Below are 12,642 nucleotides of genomic sequence, written 5' to 3'. Positions count from 1 at the left end.
CAGAAGCCACAGAAATCCTCCTCATCAAAAACATGACTTTGATCTGCGTCCTCATCTGGACTCTCCTCTGCTGCTGCTTCACAGGTAAAGTCCAGAGAATCAAACTCCTCTCCTCTATCAACATCTGTCCCTCTGAAATGAAGCCCACAAAACCATGAAGCTGCTTTATGTTTTTGTCTCTGTGTCCTCAGAGTCCAGAGGACAGATCACAGTGACTCAGCCTGGAGCAGTGAGCTCTGCTGTGGGAGCAACTGTGACCATCAAGTGTACGACCAGTCAGGATGTTTATGTTTATAGCAACAACCACTATTTAGCCTGGTACCAACAGAAAGATGGAGGAGTTCCTAAACTGCTCATTCACTCTGCTAGCACTCGACAATCAGGGATTCCAGCTCGTTTTACAGGCAGTGGATCAAACTCTGACTTCACTCTGACCATCAGTGGAGTCCAGGCTGAAGATGCAGCAGTTTATTACTGTCAGAGTTTTCACTATCCTAACAGTCAGGATGTGTTCACACAGTGAAAAACAGTCGTACAAAAACCTCCCTCAGTCAGACTGAACAGAAACTGAAGTGACTGCTGCAGCTGGAAGATACTGCAGAGACTGATACAGTTCACTGAGGACACACACACACACACACACACACACACACACGTTGAATACGTTGTTAGTAACATGAAAAAGAAATGAAGTGGTGTCCCCGAATAAAAACATAAATGTTTAATGAGTCACAGAATACAGACACAACACTGGCTCCAGATGTTCAACACATTAACATTATTTTTAGATGACTGATGTTCTCTGCAGCCCATCAGTCTGACTCATTCTTAGTTTCTACATTTATAACAATAAGTTCAGATGAAAAGATGTAGCTGGAAGGTCCACAAAGAAAAAAATGTTGTTTTTGCTCATTAAAGATTTTTATATTAATCCAAGTTGTAAAATATAACAAGCTGTCATTAGAAATACAAATACTGTTGTCAGTGTTTCTGCACTGATGAGCAGCTCTTTTCTATTTGTAAGCTGTTAAATATTAAACTGATGCTTCTGTGGAGCTCAGCTGCAGTCCTTCATCACACAAATCCAGAAAATCATTGTAGTCACATCACAACTAGTGTCTATAATATTCTGATATTCTGCTGATTAACAAATCAAGCAGGCTGTTATAACAGTGTTTGTAGGGAATGTGTTCAGTGAAGATTTAGCCTCATTTGGATATTTCCAGCACAAATGAATCACTGTTACTGTTGTAAAAACCTAAAGTTATTTAGTCAGTTTCCAAAGTATTAATGTAGACAGAACAAAGAAATAAAAAGTTTCTCTTTAAAATAATATCTTACTAATGCTTAAAAGTGTGACATTAATATAAAGTCCTACCTAAATCTGAAACCAATGAAAATAAGATGTGATCATCATCCTGACAGACCGTGGTCTTTGTCTTGTGTTAAGAGGTTTAGTGAAGTGAGTTTCTCTCACTTTGCTGTGAACACTAGAAGAGATTAACTTCTATATAAGCTGATTAAAGCAGACCTGTAGTCTCTCATCTGCCTGCATTCCTGTGTTTGTTCTGTTAGTCTGTTCTTAACATCGTGTCCACTTCAAGCTCAATTCTGTCGTCATTATTTGAGTCCAGTTATTGTCTCGCTGCCTTCTGTGAGTTACTCAGCCTCTGTTTTGTGTGCTTTAACTCTCAGACTCCTGATCTCCACCTCATCCTGACAATTAGAGATCCTCAGCTAAGTCTCCACCTGCTTCACCTCTGCCACCACCAGCTTCTAGACTCTTCTGTGCTTTGTTGCCTCGTCAGAGTTTCACTGTCAAATAGTTCATTAAAATCAAACTTCAGTAAATCTTCATTTGAACTTTATTTAGATAAACTCTGCTTAAACATGCAGATGACATCCTGCTCTTTAATTTTACTTATTAGGTTTTAGATCAGATTAAAATGTAGATCATAAAACAGCTTTGAGACTAGAAATTATGAAGAGCACACAGATAATCTATGGTTGACATGACCTCAACAGCTTATAGAGAAATATTTAATATGTGGATTAAAAAATATATTTAATCATTTTCACTGCACATTACACTTGATGTGTCTGTTTACATTTTTATTTTGGTCTGGTTTTACAAATATTACAAAATCTTAATTTTTTAATGTGCATTTATTAAACTCACAGAGTCAAAGAACATGTTTTCTTGGTACATTTTTATTCTTTTAAGAGTTTGAAATATCAGCTTTACAACAGACACAAAAGGATGAAACTAGAGGAGATTGTTGCTCTGATTGTTGTCATTATGAGATGGAAATATGACTCTTTAATGAGTTTATTTTTTAAATCTGCAAACACAAAGAAACAAAGAGACAGAAGAAAATCAACATCAAAGACTCAGTGATTGACATCAGGACTGGGAACACTGGTCTCTCCTCAGTATCTCTGAGACCGGAGTGTGGGAGCCCTGGGTGGCCTCACAGGTCACAGAGCCCACCTTCCCCCACTGGTCTGCAGTGAGCGTCAGGGTGCTGCTCCAGCTGTAGAGGCCGTCATTCTGCAGCACTCCAGGAGTCCTGCTCTCCTCCCCTCTGATGCTGCTGCTGCCACTGCTGTCGCTCGTCTTCCAGGACAGACTCCAGTCTGAGGGGAAGCCCTTGTTGGCCACACACATGAGCGTGGCCTTCCCCTGCTCCAGCTCCTTGTTGGAGGGACCCAGCACCTTCAGGGCGGGGCGGGCATCACCTAGGAAACACCAATCAGCTTAGAGGACAGGAACCACAATTTGATTTTCTCCGTTAAGAAGTTTCTGTCAGGTGTTTTTTCTGCTCCACCAGTCATTCACTCACACATTGTTTCACTTCCCTTTAAGAAACCTCTCATGCATATCAGCACAGAGAGAATCATGACACAGTTTGAGCTGAAATATGTTCAAACTACACTGGAAATAAAAGAAGCAGATGTGGAAACATTTACAGCAGAAGTTTGGCTTTAAAATGATTAGAAGTCTAAATCATGGACGACTGAAGAAATGAGTGGACACAAGCACAGAGCAGCTACTCATTCATGTAGATTTGAAATGTTATTGAACAGCTCACATGATTTCAAACTAAATCTGAAACATCTGACACGATAAAAACATCAGAAAGCAAACTTTGACTCATCCAAACAGCAGCTGATGTGGATGAAATTTACAAACTAATCATAAGATGATGAAGTTTACTCTTGTCTACATTTTACTGTGACAGAAATGTAGATTAAACAAGAGAAACTCGCAGAGCTCATCTGAATTAGTCCAGTAAAAAGGACAAACACCAAAAACTCAATTATTTTAAATAAAAAAAATACTTTTGTCTCATCTAAGCAGTCTAACAAATAATTATTAAATAAAATGATACAATATTTAATAATAAACACAGTTTAATTAACTTACTTCCAACATCCAGTCTGGTTCCTCCACCAAAAGTCCACCACAGTGATACAAACTCATTGAGGCGCCGTACAAAAACCTCTGACTGTAGAGAGACACGGCTCTCTGACTCTAACAGACTGAATTAAAACTAAAAGCTCTCAAGTCTTAACCAGATGTATGTATATGTAAAATATCCTCAAGTCCACTCTGATGTTTTATATCATTTGTTAATATTCATTTTAACATTTATTCTGAAGCTAACTTTGTTTCTTCATGAAAATTGATGGAAAAAATATTTTACCGAGTTTTTTTCTGGCACACTGAACAGAAAAGTCAAGATAATTACAAGAAAAAAATCTGTTAAAGTAAAAGCGGTTTAAGTTTGACTTACTTCCAACATCCAGTCTGGTTCCTCCACCGAACGTGTACCACAGTGATACAAACTCATTGAGGCGCCGTACAAAAACCTCTGACTGTAGAGAGACACGGCTCTCTGACTCTGAAACAAACAAACTCACCAATATGAATTCTTTAAATCATAATTTCATGACATATTATTATTATAATTATGAAATAAAAATGAATGAAACACATTAAAACAATTTTCCAAAAATGTAATTTGCATTTATTTTAGAGTTTTTATCCAGTTTTGGTCCTCAGTAACCAAAAGGTTATGGCTGTGATATATTGTGTATTTTAGAGTTAGAAAAATCTAAAATAGTGCTGTCAGCGTTAATCTTGTTAAAATGACGTTAACGCCATAACCACATTAAGATCAAACCTGCACCATTCTTTTGGTCCACTGCAGTGTAGCAGTCAAAAGAAAAGTGAAGTGGCCACAAATGGCCAGGATAGAGCCCAGAGGGTTAATGCATAAAATGTATAAAAATATTATTGATTACAGGGTAATACATTAATGTTAATAGCAACTGTAAGCTTTTTACTTTGAAGTAAGAAGTATAAACAATGCTGTTACTGCCACTGGACCGAGTGGTCTGTACTGAACTGAACTCAGGTGCAGAAACCCAGAGCAGAGACAGCAGATGGTTTAACAATAATTTATTAGGCCTAAGCGCTCCAAATGTAGCAAGGACAAAAAAACCTAACCCTGCAATTCTGGCTTGGAGGCAGAATAAACAGAGAAAAACAGATAAACACCATATACACATTTAAGTTCAGGTTTTAGCAGAAATAACACGTTACAGTTAGCATGTAAGAGATTTGGGAGAAAATTCTTTACAAAAACATAATTTACCAGACACTTTTATTAGTGACATACGTATCTATTGACATATAACAGACAATTTAGCAAAGGCTAACTAACATCTGGGCAATAAAAAACAGAGCAGAATGTAAGTTTGTCTTTGTGACAAACGCTACAATGTTGATGCAGGTGGAATGAGAGACATAAATAAAGTGCAATATGCAGTAAAGGGAACAATGTGCACTGATGTCAGATAGTGAAAAGTAGTGAAGTGAATTTGTTCAATAACAAGCAAAAATCTAATACGTTTGAAACTGACCACTAAAAGCTAACCAGAGGTGTCAAAAGTACACACATTGCAAGTTTAGATACCTCGGGGGTCTGACCGTTGTTGTAACGCTAACAAAGTGCCAACATAATCAGTGTAAGCAAACTAGATGATTCCTAGAATTATATAATTATTAACGGCAAATTTATACATGACAGACTCTGTCCCAACCTTTACGATCCACTTGCAAGGTTTCCACAGACGATGATCCATGCAGGAACGCATTTCCGCCTACTGTAGAGATCACGTGTTTCCTTTTAGTGTGGAGGTCACGTGCTTCCTGTTACTGTGGAGGTCGCAATATGGCGCTCCCCAGTGGCTGCAGCCCTTCTCTGTGCATGGGGCTGCACGCCACTAACACGTTAACGATCTAACTGCGCTAATGCGTTGACGCCGTGCAGCCAACGCACGGGGCGATCTGCGTTAACTCGCTAAGAGAGATTTGTAGTGTTAATGCAGTTGTGACTTCAAAGTCATTTTAATGAAATTAACGCTAACAGCACTACTCTAAACATTAAAATGTACTTTTAACCTACATTCACTAAACTTCAAACTGCATCAAAAAACTATTTTGTGTGTACTCCCACACACAGGTTACAAACGATAAGGAGCAGTTATTACACACTACATCACAAAACCTGTTCAGGGCATGAAACTCAAGTCTGTCCAGTGTCACAGGTTGTCCTGTTATTCTACAAAACATATACAAATGTGAAGTTAAAACAGAGATGAATGATTCTGAGCTGTGGTCAGGTTTAACTTTTGCATCCTGTGGTCAGCATTGTACATCATTGTGAATCACTGAAAGTGTGTTTCACTGAGTGAGTTTTCTAAAAATCTAAAGTAAGTTTTACAAATTGAACCTTTCCTCTGAATATTTTTTAAATGTCCTTCACTTTTGAGGCCCTGTTTACATGTGCAGGCGTCTTTTGGAAAACAGACTTTTCTATTTATTCTGTGCTGCTTACATGTTAACAGCACTTTAGTCCAAGACAATCCAATACAAAAAGCACATGGCCCAAAAATCAAAAGAATGATAATCAATGAAGTTTCAATGAAGCTCCAGAGGACGACCCAGAGGTCGGCAACAGAATAGCCCACGATCAAATAGTTGTGGGGAGGCCTGTGGTGGCGAACTGCATACAAAGTGGTGACGTCGTTGGTGAGGCCATGGCAGAAAAGCCCCCAGTGGCTTGGCTACACACACTCTGCGCAGGTGCATAGCATTGGCTTGGCAGGCGTCAGGCAAGCTGAATGTCACGGCAGCATGAGAGCCACGAATAGTGGAGCTGCTGGCGACGGATGCGTAACTGAGACGAAGCCGAACCAGCAAGCGCGGGGACTGCTGGCGGGGACGAAGCAGAAACGGCAGGCGTGCAGTCCACTGGCAGCTGCAGCCGCAGTGGGCAGAGTAATCCAGCAACTCCCGGGCTTGGATCGTCTCCTTGGCTCGGACCAGATAGCAGATCAGCGCCGAAGCCGACGGGATCTCCAGCAGTTCGGGATTGCCGTGAAGAATCACCTCCATGGTGTTTACTCCCACAAGCTTTGTCCACACATCCGAGGTGCCAGAGATGTATGCTCACAGGTTCCAGAGACGGTGACACCCTCCTCACGAACAGCATCCACTGGGTCCATCTTGCGTCAGATCGTTCTGTCACGGCAGGGTGTGCCTGTGCTTTTTTGATACAGGACCCAAAAGCAGATGATGACAGAGGAGTTGCAGGTTTCAGCAAAAAACGAGCCTTTATTTGGGTTGAGGGCTGAACCAAAAATGAAAACTACGAAAAACTATGAGAACTGTGACAACGGTGACAATTGTGGTGGGTATAACAGACGACCTGTCAATGACATTGTCAGGGCTCGTGGGATGAGCCGTGTGGAATTTAATGAGGACCCAAGATGCAGGCAGCTGAGATGCAGGGGAGTTTTTATAGAGAAGGTGGAGGTACAAACAGAAACGGCAGAGGAGTGGAGGAAACTAAACAAAACCTAAACTGGAAAAAACTAAGAAAACAAACCTGAAGCGCTAACGAACACGGAGAAGTGGGAGCAGGCAGGCACAGAACAAAACCCTAACAAATGGTAAACCTTAACAAAAGATATAACAGATTAAACAAAGAACATAGAATAATATAAATACACACAAAACACAGAGTCGTCAGACTCAGGACCATGACAGACATACAGAAAACACACCGACTAAAATACATACGGCGGACGAAAGCGAAGGCATTTGCCAAGAATGTTTTCATTAATCAAGTGTATGAAAAAAATACACACAGGTCCTTTTCTGTCACCATGGGTACCTACGCCTCCTCCATTGCCCCTGTTACCTCTGGGCCGAATCTTTGATAAATACAATATTTCCACTTTTATGCGGATGACATTCAAATCTATTTTGAACTAGCTGAGGATGTCATGTTACAGCACGATCAGCGGGGCCTATCGCGCGGTGCCCCGCGCTTCACTCGGACTTTCTGACCACGTCATGATCCACCTAATCCCCGCGTACAGACAGAGGCTGAAGCTCTCCAAACCTGTCGTGAGGACTAAAAAACTGTGGAGCAACGCGGCTGTGGAGGAGCTTCGCACGTGTTTGGAGAGAGAGATACTCCCATACAGCTTATGACAAAATTTGATCCGATGTGATTGATGGCCCTAATCATGACCTTTTGACCTCCCCCCCTCCCCCCCCAGAAGTGTATAATTTAATCCCCTAAGCGTGACGAATTGCATCCGGGTTAGGGAGGGGTGGGAAACCCCCAGCATCCGGAGAAGGGGGGTGAACCCCGGAAGCGCGCCACCTGTCCCTAAGCGTGTCGAATTGCATCCTGAGATGGGAGGGGTGGGAAACCCCCGTCATCCGGAGAAGGGAGGGGAAGCCTCCGGAAGCGCGCCACCTGTTGTTGGGAAAAAAAGTTTTTTAGAGGGAGGGACTGCGGCAGGGGAGGGGAATAAAAAGCAGAGAGGAGGCGTCACAATTTCTAAGTCACAGACACAAGATGGATTCTTTCATTCTGCAGCCCAGCAGCGCTCCTGTGTCCAACGAGATCTGCTCTCCTAAAGAAGGCTTTGAATATGACATATTCAAATACAGCATATTTACTATGGAAGGCATCGATCCGGACCTTATGACCCTACCGGAAATACTCCGGAAGTGTCTAGTCATTTTCAGACCTGATGCCTCATGTTCCATAAACATGAGGGGAGGGGTATGGTTCCTGAAGCACAGCGGTGACGCAGCAGATGATTCTGTGTTGTATAGAGAGACAGAGCGGCAGATAGTTTTCCACAAACTCATAGTCTGAACTCTGTTTCAATATTATGACAATTTTCTCTGTTTTTTTTTTTTTACAATAGCGGATGTAATTTTACTTTCTTAAGCTGCACCGGCGTTTGTAATGGGAATAAAGAGTGACTTCCTGTAGAGAACCGTTTCTTTCAATAGTATTTTATTTTCCTATAATACAGACGCAGTAAAAAAAAAAACCTTTAAGATGATCAACCTAGCTTGTGATGAAAAGAACTTTCTATCCGCTTGTAACCTACAGGCTGCCTACCCCGTATGTGTAAAAATGAATAAATATTCCTTAGTGAATACTACTTTTCCTTTTGAGAATCCCTTTTACAAGGGACTGAAAAACAAACCATAATTGCCGTGACAGGCGATCTTGTTTCACACACACACAGACCGCGGGTCAAGAAGGAATGAGACAGCAGATATCAGTTTTTTCTCAATGCTTATAACCTATAACACGTCCTCCAAAAAATTATTATTATTATTATTAAATCATCTATATGAGGTAGCTTTTGCGCAGCCTGCTCCTTGGTAGAGTTTTTTTCTTCATTACTTTTACAATGGGTTTTCTCGATAGACAGAAAATGAAAATGAGGAGTCAACAGCCGATATTATCATTGCTTGTATCCCTGTAAATAATTTCGTACATCTCCTCATAAAATAAACCTTAGTGGAAAAAGCTCATATTCGAATACGTTTATTCCCCGCTGTGGGAAAGAGTTTTTTCTCAGAGTCAACCATGAGGCGAGTTTTGTCAACAGCAAGAACAAGGTCAGACAACTGTTGCCCATAAGGTAAAACAAATATCCGCCTCAAAGTCATATTTTACCGTTGCAGACAGCCCTCACAAGAAGGCATTCAAAAAAGGAAATAGGATACCTCATCTCTCCCGACTGCACACACACACACACACACACACACACACACACACACACACACACACACACACACACAGAGACCCGAAGGATGAGAAAAAACCCCTCTCTAACTGTCAATATTGTCAGGAGAAAGATGCGAAAAACAGATGCACCGCTAGACGGGGATAAAATGAGAGAAGAAACGCGAGGGGAGTCAAAAAGAGCCGATATCTGCTCAGCCCCTACTGTGAAAGTTCTACCAATCGCGAGGAAGAATCCATGAATATTATGTCAGCATTCCGTTCAAACAACGCCGCCGATCAGAGCGCCAGGGCCATCTCGCCAGAACTGTTCGTACCTCACCCCGGTAAGTTTTTTTTCTTTACGACTTTAAATTATATATCAACAGAGATGTCAATAATTTGATTACTTTCTTTTAGATTTCTACATCAATGATTTCACGCAAGTGGACTACGGTACGATTAAATAAGTATATATCATTTTTTAAATAAGTTTAGATAGACTTGATTTGACGAAATTTACTTGCTTATAGAGGCTATTGATATCGCTGAGAATAGCGGCAAAAATCCGGCCGTTTTCCGTGGCGAATTAGACGCCATACTCCCCGCAGAACCTCCGCTGCCACCGCGTCGAAAAGAAGAACGAGAAGACGGCGCTATTTTCGTCTCCGCAGACCAGGAGAACTGCAGAGAAAAAAGTTTTAAATCCAAAGGTAAACAATATGTTTCATTATCCGTCATTTTGTTGAATAACAGGATGTGACGGAGTAATTCGAGTGTGCTATACCGCCCCTCCCGACCCGGAGCGGATTTTTAAAAGTTTGTTTTATTTCTCGACAGCGGTAATCGAGAATATACAGACCCCGCCGCCGCAGCGAAAAGAAGAAGAAGAAGAAGACGACGTTATTTTCGTCTCCGCAGACCAGGAGAACTGCAGGAAAATAGATTTTAAATCCGAAGGTAAACAATATGATGCATTATCCGTCATTTTGATGAATAACAGGATGTGACGGAGTAATTCGAGTGTGCTATACCGCCCCTCCCGACTTGGAGTGGTATAAAGTGTGCTAGAAAGTTTTTATTTTTTTATTTATTTTAAATCTTTCTCTTTTTTGTTTTATTTCTCGACAGCCGAGATCGTCAATTTACCTATCCAAGCCCCCGCTACAGACAATAGGGCGGAGGAGGAGCGGGGTAAATAAATGTTTTTTCATTCTCAAAAAATAGGGAGGAGGAGATTGTTTTCTTAAATCTTTTCTCTCTTCTGTTTTATTTCCCGACAGCCGAGATTGCGGATATACCTATCCAAACCCCCGCTACAGACAATCAGGCGGAGGAGCGGGGTAAATAAATGTTTTTTCATTCTCAAAAAATAGGAAGGAGGAGATTGTTTTCTTAATTCTTTTCTCTCTTCTGTTTTATTTCCCGACAGAGGCCGATACAGAAAATCAGGCGGAGGAGGAGGAGGAACCGTCCAGAGCTCCTCCTCTCAGGAGACTGAGAGGTAATTGACGGGGGATGAATCGATCCTAATAAACTTCTCCGCTCTATAAAAAATGTAAGTTTTAAAAATACATTCTGTCCGTCTTTTCTTACAGCTCGACGACTACTTCATAAGAAGAGAATCCTTGAAGACCTCGCTTTCATGTACGCCTTAACAGTTCGCACATATGCATCGATATACAGACACAGGGACCTGTAAAGGAATGCAAAGTAAAAGCATACGCATGTAAAAGTCTGTGAATTAAGAAATAAAGAAAATCATGTCGGAAGAACGCAGCATTCCTGACGCTTTGTTGGAAGCCGTGGCAGAATTAAACAGAAACGATGAACATTTAGCCCCACCGATAGAAAACAATATAGCCCCACCACCGATCGATCCCCTACAGCCTTTAGAAAACGCTTTGCAAGCCCTCCTTCAAAACATTGAAAACGAACGGCTTGCCGGTCTACTGAACTTTGACCCCCTGCAACCGTTAGAAAATGCTCTTCATCTCTACGACCAGCAGAGGGAGGCGCAGCAGCAGGTGCAGCATCATCATCATCAGCAGCCCAGGGAGGAGGAGCGGCCTGCGGAGCATCAACAAGGAGGATCTCGGGTACAGAACGATGCGGTGACTCGCCGCGAACAATTTAATAATTTTGAGGCGTGTTGAGGCGTGTTTGGGTAGTCTGTTTCGAATAATGAAAGAGTTCTGTCCACGGGCGGGCGGTAAAACACAACGATTTTACGATTTAGTATTTGTTCGAATTTACCTATGTCGGTGAGAGTTACCTGAGTGCGATCGCTCAACCCCGCTAAACGCTGCAGCTCTCTGCCGCGTTCCAGGGCCTGTTTATCTGTGAAATGAGGCTGAGTGAGGTGGATCAGGTTAATGGCGAAACACAGATTATCGTTTTTGTTTCTTACCACGTACAGACAGCTTCGCTTTTTGACTAGAATTTCATCATCTAACGTTTTGCAAATCTTTTTACGCGGGTCATTACTGCCACCGCCTCTAGGATTTCTAATTACTTGCACAACAATTTCTAGGGGAGAGCCCGCAACGATCGCGCCGTTTGATTGTATCAGCCTGGCTAGCAGGTCCTCAAAAACCGGTACAATGTTTTCAACGCTTTCGTCGACGTTGAAAACAGAGTGATTTCGCGCGTGCTCGCTGATGATCTCCAGTTGAACCCGGTCGTTACGACTAACTTCCTGTCTGACCCTATCCGCTAGATCTACAAAATTATCCCTGACGTCGAGGTAAAATTGAGCGAGGTCGCTCGCTTCATCCGGAGAGGGAATGTTAAATACTCGCCTTATTTCAAAATTATTAAATTGTTCGCGGCGAGTCACCGCATCGTTCTGTACCCGAGATCCTCCTTGTTGATGCTCCGCAGGCCGCTCCTCCTCCCTGGGCTGCTGATGATGATGATGCTGCACCTGCTGCTGCGCCTCCCTCTGCTGGTCGTAGAGATGAAGAGCATTTTCTAACGGTTGCAGGGGGTCAAAGTTCAGTAGACCGGCAAGCCGTTCGTTTTCAATGTTTTGAAGGAGGGCTTGCAAAGCGTTTTCTAAAGGCTGTAGGGGATCGATCGGTGGTGGGGCTATATTGTTTTCTATCGGTGGGGCTAAATGTTCATCGTTTCTGTTTAATTCTGCCACGGCTTCCAACAAAGCGTCAGGAATGCTGCGTTCTTCCGACATGATTTTCTTTATTTCTTAATTCACAGACTTTTACATGCGTATGCTTTTACTTTGCATTCCTTTACAGGTCCCTGTGTCTGTATATCGATGCATATGTGCGAACTGTTAAGGCGTACATGAAAGCGAGGTCTTCAAGGATTCTCTTCTTATGAAGTAGTCGTCGAGCTGTAAGAAAAGACGGACAGAATGTATTTTTAAAACTTACATTTTTTATAGAGCGGAGAAGTTTATTAGGATCGATTCATCCCCCGTCAATTACCTCTCAGTCTCCTGAGAGGAGGAGCTCTGGACGGTTCCTCCTCCTCCTCCGCCTGATTTTCTGTATCGGCCTCTGTC

This window comes from Aulonocara stuartgranti (assembly GCF_965226115.1).
Source record: "Aulonocara stuartgranti genome assembly, chromosome: 22".
Taxonomy (NCBI): Eukaryota; Metazoa; Chordata; class Actinopteri; order Cichliformes; family Cichlidae; genus Aulonocara; species Aulonocara stuartgranti.
Note: the sequence above shows the minus strand (reverse complement) of the source record.